Source organism: Sciurus vulgaris (genome assembly GCF_902686455.1).
Source record: "Sciurus vulgaris genome assembly, chromosome: 5".
Classification (NCBI taxonomy): domain Eukaryota; kingdom Metazoa; phylum Chordata; class Mammalia; order Rodentia; family Sciuridae; genus Sciurus; species Sciurus vulgaris.
The window spans coordinates 35,051,082-35,073,121 of NC_136465.1; the positions used below are offsets into that span (position 1 = coordinate 35,051,082).

Below are 22,040 nucleotides of genomic sequence, written 5' to 3' on the forward strand. Positions count from 1 at the left end.
ATTTTATTAATGGTTGTTAGAAAATAATTTTCCGTGGAGTTCTTATAGTCCAGGCCTGCACAGTTTGAGCATTCTAAGAGTATCTTTTTTTTTTTTTTTTTTTTTTTAATTTTAAACATTGGAAACTAGAGATAGTGCATCTTTTCAGGAAGATTTAGAGACATGCTTCCCTAGAGACAATCCAGGGGAAAAAGATGAAAACTTTAGTTAGCTTTTAAGTAACATAAAATCTCAAAATTTCACTCGTTTCTATCTCAGATTACCTCAGTTTTGTTTTCTAATATTTTTTTTTCCTTTCTGCTATTGTAATTTTAATTTCTAAAAGTTCTTTGTTTTTCAAATGTACCTTGTTTTTAATATCTGTTTTACTTCATGGATGAAATATCTTCTCTTACTCTATGAGGAAATTAATATATTTTAGAAATTTCTTTCCCCTACACAGTGCCTGTTTGATTTTATTTCTATTTGTTTGTTTTGATCTCTATCATTCATACTAAAACTTCTTAAGATGTCTAGTCATCATTGGTTAATAGTTCACATTCAAAAGTTGGAAACTAAAACACAAAATAAAAATTCTACTCATTTAGGTAGAGTATGTTAACTTCCATCTTGACCTGAGGGAGATCTGACTGTCCTTATTGCTATTTGATGTCAGTCCCTTATATTTGGTATTTCTTCTTAGGCGGGACAAAATCTCCATAAAATATAAATACTCTATTTTTTTTTTCTTCTTGGTGGTACTGGGGATGGAATTCATGCTGAGCTACACCCGCAATCCCTCCATTATTGTTCTGTTTGAAAGGCAAAGGCAAGATTGCTACCTTCCAGAAAATGGGGAAAGTGATGGGTAAGAAAGAGATAGTCTCAGCATTCAATATGTGTGTGATTTCTTAATGCCTATTGGGTAGCTGCCTCCACCCTCTGCTTTATTTGGTGGCCTCCAGTGTGAAATTCCTGTGTTTTATTCTCCAGTCAATCTCCAGATGCAGGGCATAGTGCAGAACAAATCAAGGCTGCTTCACAGTTTTACCGACTGTCAGCTTAGGTTTCACTTCCCTGGGTCTATTAAATCCATTGCCACTGCAATGCTTTGGTTTTAAGTCTCCAAGTCATCGTTGCCATTCTCACCTCCTCTCCCAGTCTTCCCATTCTTGTGAATTTATGATGTAAATTTTTTGTACTGATGTTTTAGCAGACATCAGAAAGGAAAAGTGTTGAAGGGTTTTGTGCAAATTGGCATCTTTGAAACCTGGTTCATTTCATTGAATTTAAATTTCACATTTACTTTTTTAATGCATTGGAAATTCTGAAATATGGATCCAGCATTAGTTGTTTCTTCTTTTTAAACAGCCAAATTTTCAAAATTATTTTTAAAACATCAATTTTTTGTTCTTTGCCTTCAATTATTAAAGGATAAGATCTAATTCAAGACTACCAATTGTATTTTAGAAATACAATTTCTAGTATTATAGAATTATAGTATTAATATATAGTATATAATTCTAGTATTTTAGAAATTTAATGATGATACTGTAACAAAAAGCTTTAATATTTTCATTGCCAAAATTTAAAGGAAAACTTTCAGATATTTTTGTTTGTTGTTCAAAACATGTAGATATTTTTAAGTGTTTAAATGCTCAGAGTAAGAAAGAAGAAATGATGTGTTAATGATAAGAAGCAAATTGAGAGTGTTGAAAAAAATTTAAATACTTATTTACTTGAAAATAAAATCATTTAAATTATGCATTTATGGAAATATATTTTATAAACACCCAAATTTCATAAATAATTATATAATATAATGAGTTAAATATGAATATATTAATTTATTCAAAATTTTAAAAATATCTAACTCTTACTATATGTTAAAAGAGATCTCTCAGTAGTCAAAATGAGTAATACCAGGGTTTTTTTTTCCAAATATATAGAAATCTCAGAAATCATTTTATGTAATGAGTATCTGTTGTTCCAGTCCTATTTGGATGTTTTACATGAAACTTCACATTTGTGTTTTATACTAACTAATGCTCTATTTAGGTATTATCCTCCAGTCTTCAAAGATAGAAAAACTGAAGTTCAGAGAGTTTAGGTAGCTTGCGTAAATTCATTCAGTTATAAAACATTGCTGTTGAATGTCAAAGTAATGTTCTTCCAGTCCCCCAAGCGTAAGAAATAAGTTTGAGAAAAAAATTAGATGATTTTATAATGTAATACTATCTAATTCACATAATATACTGAGAAGCATAAATTTCTTTAGCCTTGGAGAAAGTCAGCATTTCAAATGTTTGAGAAAAACAATAGTTCCTCTCTTTATTGTCAGACTTACTAGAATATATTCAAATAAGAGCATTTGAGAATCGAGGACATAAAAATTCATAAATTCATTATGAAGCATATTTCACATTTCTTCTTTGAAGTACTGAGGGTAAGTTAAAATGTTATATATATATTAAGTCCAGGAAAAAGTTCATTGTCCAGGAAAAGATGACTCTTCACATTCCATTAGATTGAATTAAGTATGTGGCCATACTCCCTTAGCCATCTCTCTATATACCTATCTATGCCTTTTAATTTGCCTGGAGCTCAGCTAATATGGATCAACTGACTCACAGATTTGATAGTCAGGCCTATTATTCAGAAACAATCAAGAATCTACTATGCCTTAATTTGACAGGTGGCACATGATTTGATCTTATGATGCCTAGTAAATAATGTAACCACCGAGTAAATATCAAACCTGATTTTTAAAATCCATTATAGATTTTCCCCCAAAATAGATCAGATCAAGCTGAACTTTCTGTGATTAACAACATAAGGTAGCTAGCATTTGTAATAGAGTCATTCTCTAGCCTTCTAAAAATGTTACCTAGTAATAGTTAAAAAGAAATTGTGGTCTTCAACTTAAAAGAAAATTACCATTTCTACCTGATATTTTTGCCATTTAATAATGTCTAAATTGAATGAAAAAAACATTATTAGTTTAGATGACTTCCAGATGAGTGTAAAATGTTTTTTGCATCCAAGACACATTATTATGTTGTTGTTCCCTTAAGCATAGTAAGGACTATTTTACTACTTAATAAATGAGAAGTTATTATTCACTACTACAATCTACATATATTTATGTTGCTCTAAGTACCTGGAAACACTGAATTCTACAAAATAAATCAGACATAAATCCTCCACTGAGGATCTTTTCATTTTTAACAGAGGACAGTAAAGACACATATGTAATTATAAGAAATGCTAGAAAGTCCCATGCACAGTAACATGTGAGTTTATAAAAAAAGTTACATCTAGTTTAAAAAATAATAATATTGCTCCTGGAGGAGGTGATATTTGGTTTGGGCTTCAAAACTCCTCAGGGACCATAAAAGTAAGGTGAACAATAAAAGGGGTACAACACAATCTAATTCTGCTGCTCACAGTTTCTCCAAAAGTGAAATCAGTCATGATGTTCCTCTTTCCACCATCTTTGTGAATAACAAATGAAAGAACTTAGCAGATGCTCAGTAAACATGAATGCCCTCTGAAACTTGAAAGCTCATAAATGCATTATTAAGAGGAATCTGGAAATACCACCAGGTTATTTTTATTTATTTTATATTTTTGAAGAAATTTTAGAGTCTTAGAATTAATAGATGTAAAGGGTAAAGGTTAAGTTTGAAAGGAAAGACAAAGTGATGTCTTAAATGGGACAGGGTATATTATTCTTCTTTTTTGTGACAGTACAGCTGGTCTAGGCTGGCAGGGTATCTCTTCTACACTGGGTCACTCAGGGAATCCTTGCTCTGCCAGGAAAGTCAAAATTTGGAGAAAGATGACTGTTCATCGTCCATTAAATATGTTTAAATATGTGGTCACACTACCTCAAGGGAGCCTGGAAAATTCTTTTCCATCTAGACAGCCATGTTGCCAGGAAAATAATCAGAACAGTTTTGGAAAAAGTGGAGGGAAACTAGCCATCTGATGCAGTAGACTTTTGTTGTTTGGTTTTATGATTTCTCAGAATATGTAGAAAACTTACCATGCAGATAGTTTTTATACTTTTACAATTTACCATGATCTAAATCATAAGCAATACAGAAAACAACATACTATAACTACACAATAAACTTTTAAGAGTTTTCCAAAATGACTTGTGCATGTAGCTAATGCAACTCTCAAAACTAAGTTGTGAGATTGAAGTTATGCAGACACTAAAGTAAAAATGTGACTCATACTCTGTTTATGTATTTAACAAGATAAGTTCTGTGATCCTAGTATTTATTTGACTGTTTCTTCAATAACAGTTTTCAGTATGCAAAATGGGCATTTCTGAAGATAACATAAAGATTATAAAAATCCTGTTCTAGATTAAGAATTGTAGACCACCCAGATAAAAACATGAATTTGATACACATTGTGATTATTTATATAATTTTTGTACAAATGATTTGTGTCACAACCACAATCTAGAGTCTGTTGATTCTTTATTCAGATTATACCAATTTTGTTGTGGGAAAAAAATAACACTACATAAGACATATTCAAAAAATCAGAACAGATAAATACTTTTAAAATTGTATACTTTTTATGAAATAGGCAAATGTGCTAATATTAGAAACCAGGCTAAATTTTAATATTAATGATTCATTTTAAGGTTTGAGCAACATTTTTAATGTGAGTATATTTTTATAAAGTTCAGTTCAATAGGTATTTATTAAATGCCTACTCTATGCAAGACAAGAAGTGGTTTTAATTTAATATGTTGCATTAAAATGGCTTTACACTTGAACTTTCTTTCCCCAGAACTTGGCTGATTAAAGGAGAACAAGCATTCTCTTTGCTAGGCATACCTATATAAAAAATAAAATTAAGTACAACTAGCAGTGTCCATTTTGCTATATATCAGCAAAGTAGTTAAGAGACAAACATGTTATGAATAAATGATTGTGTAAAAATGATTGTTCCAATGGCCCTACCACCCTGGGCATTGGAGTGAGTTCAATAACTTAAGGGAACACATAGGTTAAAGGAATATGCTCAGGCTATGTTTTATTTATTTATCAGTCTCACATTAAAAACATAAAAGGCAGAAGGAATCTAAAATTAAATGGAAAAGGAAAGAGAATATAAGTTTGAGAAAAAAATTCCATGCATAGATTTTACTTCTCAGGCATGAAATTATTGTTAAGGTTTTCCCCTGTTTGTCTTCCAATTTGTTTTAATTACAACTTGAAGAAGGAAACCCAAAAGCAATGGTGATGGACAGAATCAACTGGATGGGTAGGGAGAGAAGGGGCAATAGGAATACATGAGATGTGTAAGAGGAAAAAACATACCAGCTGACCTTGTCAAGAAGGACTATGGGATTGGGGTTGTGGCTCAGAGGTAGAGCACTTGCCTACAATGTATGAGGCACTGGGTTTGATCCTCAGCACCACAAAAAAATAAATAAAGGTCCATTAACAACTAAAAGAAAAATCAAAAGAAGAAGAAGGAGGAGGAGGAGGAGGAGTAGGAGGAGGAGAAGAAGAAGGAGAAGAGGAAGAAGAAATAATAATGACTGGAACTTAGAAATGACCTTAGTAGGGAAATCGTATTCAGAAGCCATTCAGTGAAAGGACAAAGTCTTACCCACTTCAATAGATTCTAGAGGAATGCTATTAATTCAGGTTATCTTGGTTTTATTTTTATGTCAATTTATGTACAGCAATGTGTTATGCCTTCATGTTTTTAAGATTCCAAAAAAAGATAAAATAAAAACAAAGATAAATGATTAAGCAGTCATTATTTTTAAAATCTTTTCATCCCAAATACTCTTCATAAACCAGGTTGGTACCCATGTTATATTGTTATCAGTTGTATTTTCCAATAAAAGAGATTCACATTTGAGATTTGCATGGCATTTATATTTGCACTGTTAATATGTCTGTTAGTTCAATTAGTGAAAAACTGGATAACAAAACAAGAAAAGAGGGGCAAAAAAGAATCAAAGCATGATTCTCACTATGATAGATCCTATTTTGAGGTAGGGATGAGTGGAGAGAGGGTGGACACAGAGCAGGGAGATGAATGGAGTGATTAATTGACTTAAAAATAAAATAGAACACATACAGCATCTTAAGAACCGCCAAATTACTTTGAAACCACTTGCAGACTGTTGTATAGACGTTAATTTATTTCCAGGAGATAATTTTTGTATATTAGAAGAAATAAAAAGTCAGCAAAGACCCATTGTTGCTTTATCCATTATTTATTGAGAAGGAAATGAAGGAGGAGAATGGACACAAATTAGAGTTGCCTAACTGTTCTGAGAGTACTCTAAAGTGTTGTGATTTTTATATGACCTGAAATGCAGATGAAGGTTGGGAGTTACATTAACAAAAAAAAAAAAAAAAAAAAAAAAAGAGGTCCTCTGTAATTAAAATCATTACATAGCAATTTCTCAAGTATTTCTCAGGTTAACAATTCCTACAACGGAGTGAACATGAAGTGAAGCAGAACCTTTCCTTTGACTTCTGAAGATACATAGTAGATAAGTATAGATAGATGTAAATAGACAGAAATATATGATTAAGTGTAATCTGTAATTGGTCAAAATGTGATCTTAAAATGGGGTTATTTTCCACAACCTTCTCTATAATCAATTTAGGCTATGTCTTTGGAAGATTTGGCAAGTTTACATATCTTTGTCACCCCAGCTGTTGCTTATCTGTATGAACTAGTATCATTTTTCTGTGATCATGTTATCAAGAAAAGGGTAATAGAATTAACCGGAATCTTAAGAGAAGATGTTAATGCATGCATCCTCTAAGGCTTTCCTGTTTCTTGCCTTAGATAAAACTTGACCATGTCAAGGTCTGTGGATCAACATCAATTCTGTCCACAGATGACCATTTCCTCTTGTGGGTACCATTTGTTCAGAAGTAGTTGCCGGCTCCCGGCTCTGGACCTGTCAGTAGAAGGCAGAAAAGACTGAGGATCTGATTATCTTTTAGGGCATAGGGCAAGTATCTTTGGGGAAAAAGGAAGGTCTAGATTTGAGATCAAGAAAATTGGGTCTTACTGTTTTAGGTACTTTGAGACCCTGGAAAGGTGATAACAAATTTTGATTCCTGTTCTTTATTTTTCATAACCCTTTGGGTTGTACTTGAATAATTATTCAAGACTCCTTACCAAGGAATTCTGACATTATGCATTTTAAAATGCAAAATCCATTAAATACTAATATGCTGTGACTCAAATCTTTGAAAGAAAAAGTTCTTTGTTTGCGATTTGAAACCTGCCATTCTATTTTATTATTGCAGAAGTTCCCAGCAGGCACATTCACCCAGATTTAATTATTAAGCCATAAACATCTTTGAAAATTTTCCCTTTATACTGAATGCCTAGAAGTAATGTAGAATTGCTTTTTCAATCATTTTATGTGGCAAATCAGACTTCAATACAAAGTATGTTTTCAAATGTTTTGAGGAAATGAACATCACTGAATTGATAATAGTAGTCATGGCAAATAAAAAAGGTAAATAAGGAGAATGGGTAAAAATATATTGAGGTCTTAGGCAACAATTATATCTGTATATCTACTAAAATGGAAATTTAATAACATCAGGGTCCTCATTTGTTATGCTTATTTTTTTAAACCCCAAAACACAAGTAGCACTTGCTTCATATTTAGGGACTCAACAAAAATTCACCAAATAAATCTCTAAGTGAATGACTCAATCAAGACTCCTTCATATCACCCACATCACTGTATACATACATATTATTAACAATAATATTAATAATATTAATAATTTCCATAATATTAACAATCAAAGAAGTTGAAAAAATTCTTATTTGGCATTAAAAATACACATATGTATATACTTTTTTGTGTGGGCTCACATTTAATTAAAGATTTGTTGTTTAGCTGATGACTCTAGAACACCAATTTTCCAGAAGATTTGTTCTGACATGAATATATAACTGGCTAAAAATTACTCTAAGTATTAAGATTTTTGGAGAACTGAAAAATAAATTCTCTACTGTTTGTTCCCTTGTTTTGAGTTGTCGAAAATATAAGACACAAACCTGAACTGTTGGAAAAGAGTGAAAATGGACTATAGAATGACTAAAAACTCTCTTTAAAATCTCCTGTGTATAGTTTCTGCAGGAACTTCAAAGAAAGAGCCTCATAAAGCAAAGCTTTTCAAATGTCATGACATTTACAAGATTATTTGGAAATATTGAAAATTTGTTGAATATTAAAAGTTCTCCACTTTCAGTTGTTCCTTAAAAGAAAGTCATTTAAATTAATGAAGATACAATTAACAGTTATGAGTAATATGTGCTAATATACCCACATATACAATTTACAAAGACATACAAAATGCTTAGTATATAAAACATTTTATTTTTAAAATAAATATGAATTTCCCCTATCCAAATGTGCTGGAACAGTTTGACTACTGCTAATTTGTTTTTATTAGAAGGTCATGATATTTTAATTCAAAAGTTAAATTAGAACCTGTTCCTAAAAGAGTACATTATTTATATCCCACCTTATTATCATTAAGCTGGTAAACTAATTACAAAAAACAATGTGCTATTTTTAACGCCCCATATAAGTAGATAACAGTTGATATCACTTATATAACCTAATACACAATAAAACTTAAGGATTATTCTAATAATGTGAGTATCAAGAAATTCACTAAAGACGAATCATTTTTCCTCTGTCAGAAATGGAAAAGGTTTAAAAATATGAAACTTACTACAACCTGACATTACCACTGGACTACATCATCATTTATTTATTATTCTGTCTTATAAACACATCAAAGCAGAAAACCTCTAGGCTCATGTACAATAAAATATCTCAGCATTAAAACTAAGTAATAAAATGTCAAAAATAAAAGACTGATAATCCACTCAGACATCTCTCCTATATTGCCTAGGGAAAAAAAAATATCTAAACAAGTAGATTTTGCAAGTCCTAACCCAGTCCCCTTACATAACCCTACATATTCTGAGAGGTACTGGAGCAAGACCTGGTTTGTCTTTCCTGGCATGATATAGAATTAATGCCCATAAACTTTGTTGTATGAGATTTCATTAACAGAAATAAATATTCTGATAACACATTTCACAATCACCAATCTGAATTATAAAATAAACTTAGATGTGTCTTTGTTATTTAAAGGCTTCTGGAAATCCCAGTGTATGCTATTCATGTTCCATGCAGTTTTAAACCCTGAGTTCTAATTTAATGCCTATATTTTTTTCTCATAATATGTTCAATGAGAAATTTCTCTTCCTTCTAATACAATTTCTTAAAAAGAGTAGAAGAGGTCAGACAATAAACCTGCTCTTCCACACTTAATCACCAGTGATAAGACAACATAGAACTGGGTCATTTTCTCTACAGCTTCATTATAGCTTGCCTTTGGATATAAGTCCCATGAGTATTTAAAAAATGCGGCAAATTAATATATACTAGCTTGGCTGATTTCAGTAAATGAATTAACTAAGAGTTCAAAAAAATTTACTGGTCTGTCTGGTAAAAAACGATTCTATGAATAGATGCCCTGATCTTTGCTATCCAGAGCCACATAGCTTCATGTGAGTGTATACACCCAAATACCATCAAGAAAACCAATAATACCAACTCTGCTGTGCTATTTTTAAAAATGAACAAACACAAAATTTGAATAGAAACAGATTGTCACTATTCTGTCACTCTGAGTACTCCCTGTTTTATAAACTTCCAGTTCATTAAAGTGGTGCATAAAACAACCCCTGCCACGCTGACAGAAATGAGGGGGAAAATTATCAAAATCTCTGGAGGAAAACTGGGCTCAGTGACATCTCTGGAACCCTAACCACTCAGGAAGCTGAGGCAGGAGGGTTGTAAGTTAAAGGTCAATCTCAGCAACTTTGAAGACCCTGTATTTAACAAAAGAAAAAAAAAAAAGAAAAAGAAAAACAATCTTAGGAAAAGAAGCAATGTCACGTGTATTTTTTGTGTGTGTGCTGCAACAGCCAATGAGGTGGCTACAAGGGAAAAGGAAAAGAAGCATGTCACCATTTAATACCAAGTCACTTTCTGGCAGCAGGACAGTCTTGGTCAAAGCAAGGATCTGGCAGGGTGTGAAATTCCACGAACCTTTGAAAACATCTGTAGATTTCCTATAATAGGTGGGGATGAGGGGAGATAGTGAACTTGGGTCTTCCATAAGTTGATCATCTCTAACGCAGACTAAGGAAGATTCCTTGGAAAACTAGGGCACCATTGCAATGAATTTCAGAGCAACTCACAAAGCCTTGTATGGATGCACCCATTCCTCTTATAACTTGTCCTGGACCTTTGTTTTGGCTGACTTCAAAAGGTCACATTAAGTTGAGACAATTTCATATGGGCAAATTTACATTCAGGAAAAGGATTTTATCCCAAATCCTAAAGTTGGGTTCTTATAAAGGTAAAATTAAGCAGTAAAGAGATTCATATCTTTGACTAAAATCACAAAATTTCATGTCTGCTCTGAAGCCTTTTGCTTCTATCATGTTTTTAGTCAAGAAACATGACCCAAAGGAACTGATAAGTAGTATAAAATGGAAAGGCCATGGTCACTGTTACTGCAAAGAGCCTTCAGATCATAAGTCTAAATGTAACTACTTCAGGGGCAGGAGTGACAATACCTGAAGAGACATACTGTATTTTTCTCCTTTAAAAATCACTGCATAAAATGTCCATTAATTTTAATATATCTTCAGTCTATCACAAAGACAATTTAAATGTTGCTTACAAAACACAGATTCCTGAGGTAAACAAATTGCACACAATCATAAGGCCCAAGACTGTATATGTTAATATTATCATCGGGTAATCCTTGAGTACAATATGCCCAAGAGGTAATTTGACTTTGTAATATACCCTGGCTTACATGCAAATAAAAAGATGCATTGAAAGACACAATAATGACCCTCAATGCGGATGTTGTATTACATAAATTTATCAAGCACACAAGATTGGTGTAACCAGCACAATTGCCAACTTGTATCTGGGGAGTGCTACTATATGTATTGTGCAATAAACATTATACAGCACAATAAATGAGGCAAAATAACTGGGAAAATATGTAAGGGGAAAGAGCTGAGAAAGGATTATAAAATATCTTTATGAACATTAACATAAATGATGGGTTACAATTTTCCAGCTTTATTCTTCTGACAAATTGTCTATACGGAAATGTTTTCACCACACACTATCATTTAGAAACGTAGTGCACAAACCATATACCTGTAAAATCTATAGTTTCTTTTGTCAGGTTTGTTGCTGTTATTCAGTACATGTCAGGTATGCTAGTTAGGTGGCAAATTTATAGTGTATACAGTAACTGGCTTTCCTAAACACCCTCCCTTAGAAAAACAAAATGAAATATAATAGCAATGAGAAACACTGGGACACCCGTTCTGTTATTTTGAGCCAGTGAGCAGAGCTTTCCTGGCTTTCTGCAACATCTGCCCATTTCACCAGTGCTGTTGGTTAGAAACACCCTCATGATTATTACATCATTTATTTTGTGCTCATTGTGCTTGGGTTTATATTTCCCCATTGTCTATACCTTTCCAAAAGCAGAAAATTTGTGTTTTTGCTTTTTCTGGTGCCGACTTTTTTTTTTTTTTTTTTGGAATAGTTAGCTTTAGGAAATGTACTCATTATTCTTAAGATGTATTGCAATGTTTCTACTGTTTGATTTTTTCACCCTTTTGTTTCCACTTTTTGCTTTTTCCTTGGTATTGGCAAACTCCTTTGTTTTTGTTCTCCCAAGCATGCATTCTGACCCCACTCCTTAATTATGGAGGGGGAGGGGTTAATTGCTATTAGGAGATGTATTTCCCTTCTAGAATCTGAACTAGCTTTTAAAATTTGTTTTCCCTCCTCTAATTTATAAATATTTTAATCAATAATGTATCTATTATTTCCCAAGTGAGCCCTAAGGAGTATGTTTGATGGCCTCACAAAAGCCATTCCAGGAGAACAGCCTCTCTCAAGCAGCTGACACCAGTGAGCCCAGCTAGTTTTTACCTCTCTCGAGTCCCTGGGTTTTTAGGTTAGCCAGCAACGCACACTCGCTCCATCACTGAACCAGTGAAATTGATGTGTTGTGCAAGTTTCCTCACTCCCTTTTGCTGAACTTGCATTGTATTGTCCATTGCATATTCAGTCAGAAGCTGGCCTGGAACAAAAAGCCAGTCATCAGAGAAAAATACTGTCTGTCCTCAACGTTGTAATTGCACTCGGTCAGCATCAGCTTTGCATCAATAATTAGACAGGGGTCCAATAATTATGTTGGCAATGAAACAACAAAGTCAAAACTTCAGTGATTTCCATGAAGTGATTGTCCAAAGGTGGAAACCAGTGTTTCAAATTGATGCTCCTTCTCTTACTCTTCACATCACAGATCACTGAGAATTGGTGCCCTTTGTATTGTTTGGGATATTCCCTTCCAGTTGTTACCTCTCCTACCAACTAAAGAACTATACTTGCTTTCATATATGACATACTTGCTTTTAAAAATCTAATTAAAACTTTCTTTTTGGTCCTTAGGTAGAAAAATGGCTCTGCTGAGATGAGCTCTTAATTAATGCACTGAGAGCCTGCGAGTCCCACCTCTCAACAGGAATGATTGACGTCCAAGGATACATAAATTACACTAATTGAGCTCTGCCTCTATCTAGGCTTTCCTCAGCCAACTCATCAGAGAAGCTAGGTGAGTAGACCAGCATAAAAAGTTATCTCAATATGTTCTATGCCCTCCCAAAGGGTGGAAGAGGAACTTTCCAGGCTGTTGCACATTTATTATCACAGAAGGTGGTTCTTTTCTTCAGTTTTAAGATGTAGGTTTTGTGTTGTCATTTTTTTTAATTATAAAAATTAGCATTTTTAACATAGCCATTTAAATTTAAATAATCACATTCTCTTTACAATTTTCAAGCAGCAAGACTTGAAAGCCAATTACAGTATGCAAAACTCACTTGGCATCATTTGTTGATATTAAATTGTGTTGCATAGCAACCAATGCATATGCTATGGAGAGATTGTTTGAAATCAAATCCAATCTTAGTCCCTGAATTTAGTTCTCAGAAATTTATCTAATTGTAAGCACACCTAATCCCCAGTTTTAGTCAAAAACCATACTGAAATGTTTCTTTTAGGTTTATTTCATTCTGAAAGAAATCGATATATATTCTAAGACTTCTAATTTCATGAAATCTAATAAACTACTTGGTACAATCTAAGTGATTTATTATTCTAAAATAAAATTCAGAGACAGGACTATTTGCTAAAAATGAGTACATTGTACTGTATTAGACTTCCTTGTCTATATTTGAAGAGTTTTTTTTTTTTTGCCTTGAATGTCATTTCACATTTTTTTATATTTGAAGTTTTTAATGACAAGTTTTTAATGCCTGTACCATTAAGAAAAACCCGCTGTTTCAATTACTTTCAAGATAAACATGAATAATACAAGAATTTTAGGGTATTAAATTATTTTTAAAATATACCACTGAAAATTTATGTGTTATTCAGGCAAAATATAAATAGGACTTGAGGTTTACCCTATAAAATTTTTTAAAGTAGAGAAGGAATGAAAATTTAACACTAGATTAAGAGATTATTAAGCATAAAATGATACATCACAAACAATAGAAGTGGGAAAAGCAAAGGGTGGAAACAAAAGGAAAAAGTACCAAACAATGGAGACACGGTAGCTCTAGAAGTCATGAATAAAGACCAGACCTAACATTCCAAAAAATTAACACTGGAAAAATGTTAGAGAGAAAAAAATAATAGAAGGAAGCAGGACTAGATTCAGAAAATACTTAGGGGAACCACCAGTAACAAAAATTAAAAATGGCTCATTTAAGATTTTAGAAGACTAAAATACTGGGGACAGTATGTGACTTCCACACCGCCTCTTTTCTACACCATGGCATTTGCTGTGCCCACTGTTTTAAATTGGGCAAAATACGGAGCCTTGCCTGAGAAGAAAATCACATGATGATTACATTTCTAGCAAAATAGCATTATTATTACCTGTGAGAAAACCTGAAATGGAAAAAAAAAAAAAAAGAGAGAGAGGTATCAGAAAATCCTGAGCTGATAATCTCATTAAGAAATATAAAATGTTTTTAACAGCATGATTCTCTCTATGGTTGAAATGGAATAAAAATGGAATACCTTTACTGAATTACCTTTTTGTAATTTGGTAGCTAACAGTACCCAAATAAAATATATAAAGGCTTGTGAAATATAAAAATATAACACATCTTTAAAAATTATTTAGGGGCAAGGCGCATGAAATGCTTCAAAAAGGCAAGTGTTCACTTTGATTATATGTAATTGGATGTTCTTAATACAATTCATTCTAGATTGTATGCTAAGGTGTGATACTCCAAGTGGTTTTCTATGAAATTATGCTTGAAATGACCTAAATCTTTTCTTATCTCTTGAGAATTTTTGTATTTAATAATCATGAAAAGGCAGTATTACTGTGTGCTTCATTAGTCTCATATCTGTAGAAATATTTATTAGTAGAAAAAGTAACCATATGTTCCTCACATTGGCAGATAATTCTACTTGAACTTGCGTATTTTTAATTGCATTAACAGAAAACTTAAGATACTTTAACAACGCTATGTTGGCGATGCCTTTGGATATAAGTTGGTGAAATGTACTTGAATTAGTACCAACTTTTTCTTCATGTGTGTTGGGTAATTATAGTGCTGATGCTCGACAGAAAGCCATAAGTCATTACTAAATGAAGCATAGTCAGCACTATGATGAGCAAGGGCCACCTTGCCTAGAATGGAACCATTAACGTAATAGCCTATCACTCAATCTAATAAAATCAGCTCCTACTGTATTCTGTTTCTGAACACATACTACCAGATCCAAGTTTCCAAATGCTACATTACATCACAATCATATTATTATTAGGTGATGCATGAGTAAACATAGCAAGAGACATGTTAGTCACCCACACAATATAATAAAAACTCAGTAAACTCAGATCTTCAAAACAGAACATTTATCCTGTGCTTATTGCTTTGGTCATTTGTTAGACATCTTATATCTTCATTTAGAAATCATATAATTCTTTTGATGTAGGGCCGTCCAGTTAGCTGGGAAATTCATTAACACACTACTGTTTGATCTCTGGGCTGATTATTTGCTTGGAACTTTAATAGCAATTTTAAAGAATATGTGAATTTATTTAAAACAACATTTGTTGCCTTATAAAAACCAAAATTATATAGGAAAAAACCTGTAAATGTCCTACAATAGTCCATAATGTCACTACCAATATGATTTGTGTTGTCATATTTTAACTTGTGAAAACTAACTATGTATATGAATAAGGAAAAACACAGAAATTCACAAATGTCTCTCTCCTCTAAAATACTAATTATAATTTCTTAATATTTTTCATATAAATGTATATTCCTTTACATATCTATCATTTATGCATTCACTTATCAAATACTTGGTGAGGTTTTTCTATACCAGTCACTCTTTCTGGGGCTAAGATTGTAACACCAAGCAAAACAGATAAAAAGACCTCCTGACCCTTCTGGGGCTGACATTCTTGTGGGGAGGGGAAACACTTGAAATAGAATAACTAAGTGTGTGTGTGTGTGTGTGTGTGTGTGTGTGTGTGTGAGAGAGAGAGAGAGAGAGAGAGAGAGAGAGAGAGGTGTTGATAAACACTAGAGAGAAACACCAAACAGGGAAGAATGATCTGAGGTGCAACTATCGTAAAGAATGTTTTATTGAGAAAGTCATATATGAGCAAAGACTTGAGGGAGGAAAACCACAGCTACCCTGGGAAAGAGTTCCCACAGAAAGAACAGCATGCACAAAGCCTCTGAGAAAAGAACCTCCTGGTAGGGAAGAATGGAGCAAAGGGCCAGGAGAGTTGGAGTATGTATGGAAAGAAAGGTAAGAGCAACAGAAGGATCAGAGACAGACAACTGGAAGTCATAGTACTAGACTTTAATTTTTAAATCTTTGTAAGAGATTAAGGTATTTTTTTTTTTCTGGATGTAGAATGTAGAAGGATTTTAAAGAGAGGTAAGATGTATGTTTTTAAATAAAATTCCTGGTTATGTTAATGATGTACGCAAAAGGAGGAAGGGCAGATAGAGACCCAAGTTAAGTGACTATTTTAATAATCTAGACAAGGGATAATGGTGGCTTGGACCCGGATGGTAGAGAAGGAAGTGATAATATGTGGTTTTACATTCCAAATACATTTTGAGATAGTACTAGTGAAAGTTGCTGATATGAGCGGTCAAGAAGAGTCAAAGATGACTTCTAAGTCTTTGGTTAGTAGAAATCTATTTTGGACCTGTTTGAGACGCCTAAGGATGGTCAGTTGGAAATGGTGGACAAACAGCACACTACATTACTGTGTACTTTACAGTTTGGTTGGAGAAGGAATTTAGGAATTCTAAGCATATGAATGATATTTAAAGTCATCTGGCTGGTGAAATCACTAAAGGAGTGACTGCGGATAGAAAGGAGGATCAAGGGCTTACACATGGACACCTCAACATTAAGCATTGGGAATTCTGAGCACTCGCCAAGGAGATAAGAAAAGGTTGGTATCATGGAAGCCAAGTAGGATCCATTTGTAAAATATTATCCTCTAACCAAGGAATATGAAGATTGTACTGGATTAGCAATGTTAGATCATTGATGGTGTAGTAGAAGAGAAAAATGTAATTGAACTGGACTCAAGAGAAAGAAAAAAAATCAGGAGTAATTCATAAGAAGATTGTTCTTTGAAGGAATCTTGCTAGAAATAGGAATAAAAAATTAGTTGGTAGATACAAGCAGATGGGGGAAAGGAAGTGGTTTCTTTTTTTCCTTGAAAATAATGATTCAGGGGCTGAGGTTGTGGCTCAGTGGTAGAGACCTTGCATAGCATGTGTGAGGCACTTAATTTGACTCTCAGCACCGCATACAGATAAATAAAATAAAGGTCCATCAACAACTAGAAATATACAATTAATAAAAAAAAACAGTGATTCATATTTGTAAGAAATGAGTCAACTGATTAAGGGAAATTGATGCAAAAAATAAATAAAAAAGGGAAATTGATGCAAAAAACTTCTGAGGTTCTCCACAGGTACATGAGAGGAAACATGCCTGTGCAGAAGCGGAGGGATGAGCCATAGAGGAGAAACAGGTGTAAGACCAATGAGAAAAGGTGGGCGGGTGTGGAGGGATTGTGGAAGATCCATCCTAACTACTTACCCATTTTATTTTTTTAATGCAATAAGCAAGGTCATTGGTTTAAAGACTGAAAGAGATTTGAAGACAGAAAGTCTGGGGGAAAAAAAAAGGAAACAGTGATTGAAGTGGGGAGTAAACAATGGAGTAATAATATGAAAACCTGGAAGCACAAAAGTACCATGAAGGTTGATGGTCACAAATTTAGGTGAGACCAGTCCTTACGTTTCTGTGGTTTCATTCAGCACACTCAACAGTGTAGTGTAGAAGAAGAGGGGATCGAGATCAGATTCAACAACTGCTGACATTTTGCCAGGTGAATATTAAGATATATTCCACACTTGTATAATTATACCAAAATAGACTCTACTGTCAGGTATAACTAAAAAGAACCAATTTAAAAAAAAAGAAAGAAAGAACCTCAATTGGGGCAACTGAATTGATCGTGTATACAAGGGAGTGATTATACAGCAAGGTTATGGAATTTGAACTGGGTAAGCAGATAAACAAATGGTTGGGAGGCAGAAGTATGGTTTCAGGTGGAAAGACTGTAGGAACAATTGCAGAGTGAGTCTGAGTCTTCTAGAAAGGGAGTTATAATGATAGGAAGAGATGGGTGTTAGAGCATGGGATGCTAAAAATTGAAGTAATGGACATGTTTTAGTTACTTATAATAAAAATTCTAGATTGTGACCACATAAGTGGTTAATTATAGAATAAAAGAACTTTGACACTCAGAAGTGGGAAGCCAGTTGTGCACATCAGTAACGCCCATGACTCAGGAGATTGAGGCAAGAGAATCGAAATTTCTAGGCCAACCTGGGCAACTTAGTGGTATTCAGTCTTAAAAGAAATTTTGAAAAAGAACTGGTAATATAACTCAAGGGTAGAGCACTTTCCTAGCATGTACAAGGTCCTTGGTTCAATCCCTTGAACACAAAAAAGGAGAGAAAAATAAATAAATAAATAAATAAAACAGTGCTATACCCTAATACTGGAAGGACCAATATGAATATTCAAATCACTCAGAATTTTGATAGGATTCCTCCTATTGATAGAGTGAACAAACCAATGTGGAAAATCTCCAAGGGACTTAAGTGAATGGCCTGGGAATTTGTATACAATTATGAAGAATAGCTATAAAGAATGAAGTCATCTAATGTTGTATGATTCAAAGATGGGATATTTGAGGATGGTTAGGAGACAATGGTCTAAGTAGTAATAAGGAAAAGATAGGAATTTTTTTTTCCTTTGGTTGTAAACTCCCTATTTATTGCTATTTACTGATCTAGCTATCTTTCTCTACCTGAATACCTGTGGCTTTACTTACTTAGGTACCACTCTCTTTTTCACTTATTAGAAAATTTAAAAACCTATTTTCTCTTTCATTACTATCATAATTATCCTTGACCTACTTCCCTACTGATCAGCTTAAAAGAAAATTCAAAAGATATATTTAAACCTATTGTTTTGATTTTATTTATGTGTTTCTTTCCCTTCCTTTTTTTTCTTTGCTGGGTTTTGAAACCAGAGCTTCCCACATGCTAGTGCTGTTTCACTGAACTATGGCCCCAGCCCATTCTCTTATTTTGATGTATATTGTGAACACAAGATATTTGGCTCATTCTTTTTAATAGCTGCCAACACTCATTTAGTCAGTATTTTCCTGTTAATGTGCCCTTTTGTTGTTTCCAATTTTTCATTGTTATACAACTGTTATAGATTTCTGTATATATGCGTACAAGTTGAATACCCCTAATCTTAAAATCTGAAATGCTCCAAATCTGAAACTTTTTAAGTGCCAAAATGATGCTCAAGTAGAAAATTCCATACCCAACCTCATGTGCTATGTCAGGCAAAATACAGGACTACTTTAAAACTACTGTATAAAATTACCAACAGATTATGTGTTTAAGATGCATAAGAAACATAAATGAAATCCTGTTTAGACTTGAGTCTCCTCCCAAAGATATTTAATTATGTATATCAAATATTCCAAAATCCAAAAGTGTTTTGGTCCCAAGCATTTCGGATAAGGGTTATGTGACCTATATTTGAGAAATTTTACTGATATACTCATCAAGTAAATTACCTTCAGTGTGCCAAAGACAACATGCATTTAGAATTTGTTTATATACACTTATTGTTGTCAGTAAGATTATACAAATGTATGTGTCCACCAATAGTGAATTAGAGATCTTTCCTTACACTCTCACCCTTATAAGCACTAGTTATTAAGCATTTTAGAGTTTTATTAAGTTAATAGAAAAGGAAAATTGCTTTTCATCCCTTTTCATTTTCATGTTGATTAAATATATTTTCCTCTATTGGGTCTTACAATTTTCTTTTTCCATTAATTGCCTTTCCTAAGTTTTTTCTGCTTCTTAAAATTAAACTTTTTATTTTGAGATCATTATATATTCTCATGCAGTTTTAAAAAATAATCCAGTGAAATCCTGTGCACCTCCTACTCTGATTTGCCCGGTGGTAACATCTTGCAAAAATTATATTGCAGTATCACAACCAGGATATCAACATTAATACAGTTCCTAAGATTTTTTCGCTCATTTTCCATTGGGGCAATCATCTTTTAAAATGATAAATTGAATGTTTTCTTTGAAAAGTAAGAAAATTATTCCTTCATACATAATATTTTTTTCTCAGATTTTTCTTTGCCTTTTAAGGTTATTTATGGTGTCCTTAACTAATTTTTCAATCTTTGCTTTGTTACTTCTGGAATTTGCATCCTGATTGAAATAATCTTATCAACTTCATTAATAAATTTACCTTCTAGAACTTTTATAATTGCATTTTTCACATTAGAGTTTTGATCTATTTGAAATTTATTTTGGAAAAAAATTAGGAAGAGCCCAGATTTTTCCCTCCAAATAACTAACCAGTTGCTTCTATTCAATTTATTTCACATATTACTTAAATAATAACCAAACATTCATATGCATTAGCATTTATTTCCAGACTCTCACTCATCTCTCTTATCATGTCTCCTCCAGTAACAAACTCTTCTAATTATTCTACCTTTCTTATCTATTTTACTATACGATGGGATTACACAGTCCTTGTTGCTCTCTTCTCTGCACCCTAGGGATTCTTCTAGTCATTTTTGAAAATCTGTTAACCTAAAAATTTAGTATCACTTTAAATAAAAAAATCTGTTGATTTTCAAATTTGAATTCAATTATTAAATCCATTGATAAATTTGAGAAAGTTCAATATATTTGCATTGAACAACATTCTTATCCAAGTGTATGGTAGATTTTATTATTCATATATTCTCTTTTGAGATCTTCAATAGTTCTCAAGTTTTCTTATATGGGATCCATGCATCTATTTATTTACATTTATTTTACAAGTGCAGGCACATAAACATATACCTGAATATAAATTTGGTCAATTAGAGAACGGAGACAATAATAACACACAGGCGCCATCCCACATGGATTAGTTTGCTTTATGGATATTGAACTATTATTTGTAAATCTAAATTACTAATTCCTAACACATAACACTTTCCCCATGAATTTGTGCAGCATCCACAAAGTAAATAAAGAAACAGATTTTTCATGTTTTTAGGAGTAAGTATACCTGAAATGAGTATCCTATGTACATAAAAAGAGTAAGCTGTAAAAATAAAATATGTTAGGTTGGATAATCATCTATAATGTTAACAGTCCAATTGCTTGTCATGTAGAGGAAGGTTGTGCTTTAATTAAGCAATAAGACATGACAGGGTGTGAATTATGAAGTAATAATTCTTGTCTAGTATATTGTTAGACAAGAGGCCGAGGGCCAGGTGTCACTACATACACCATGCATAAATTATTACACTGTAATTTAAATCTAGAACATTACAGAATAACTCTAAAATATTGTTCAAGTAGTTTTGCTAAGTGAAAATATAGATTAAATACAGTTCTTAAATTTTAAGTGAGAGGACATCTATGATGTTGTAAGATCAAGATGCTGAAGAAAAGTATTTACCTCGGGGTAATGCAGCAAGAAAATATAGTAAAGTTGACTTGATAATTGGTTATTTCCCAAACAATATTGTTATAAAAGTGATTCCTTGGAAGAAGATCCATTACTTTGACTTTTCCCTGTATGAATAGAAAAAGATAGTGGGAACTAAGTTTTGAGAAATTTTTAAAAAGGGTCCATTTGAGGTTTTTTCTTCACAAAGCAGTACTAACAAGTAACAAGTAACATAAATCACCTTGAGGAAAAAATTTTTAAAAATCCTACATCTCCCTGAAAAAACTTGGCAAGGGGTAGAGCAATTTTACAGAATTTTGGGTGCTTTTAAAATCAGTGTGGTTTGTAATCCTAACGCTTTTCCCCGTAACATACCATTTTGAAGGTCCTCTTTTGTAAAGACATTAAAACAGATCTCTTATCACCAGAAAACACATTGTTTGAAATACTGCTTTTTTTAAAAGAAAACTCATTTCTGCCCATTCAAAAGAAAAATGTTTGAGGGCGAATATGTGACTGTAATAAAGAGAAAGTCGCTACCTGCTTTTCATCTGCAGAGCACTCTGGCTAGCAGTGTTTGAAAAGACGGTTTCTTTTTAAAGGTATTATACTTTTGTGCTTTTATTGCCAATATTGTATACTTTTCGGATGGTTTGTGTGTTAACAAGTTCAGATTCTTTTGTGAATTTGCAAGATGAAAGTTATATTACAACCTCAAACCATTCATTTTGTCTCAGGGTCTTTCCCTTAAATTATCGTACTATATCATCAAATTTGA

The 22,040-nt window shown here is 32.9% G+C and overlaps 1 protein-coding gene across 5 annotated transcripts in view; it reads left to right on the forward strand.

Annotated features, from left to right (window-relative positions):
• The window catches only part of TENM3 (teneurin transmembrane protein 3), a 1,088,270-nt gene that overhangs the window by 113,873 nt on the left and 952,357 nt on the right, over positions 1 to 22,040 (forward strand). For all 5 annotated transcript variants that reach the window (XM_079141831.1, XM_079141840.1, XM_079141843.1 and 2 more), the window contains exon 2: positions 12,581 to 12,743. The gene's annotated coding sequence lies outside the window, so the exon portion shown is untranslated. The remainder of the gene's footprint in view (positions 1 to 12,580; positions 12,744 to 22,040) is intronic.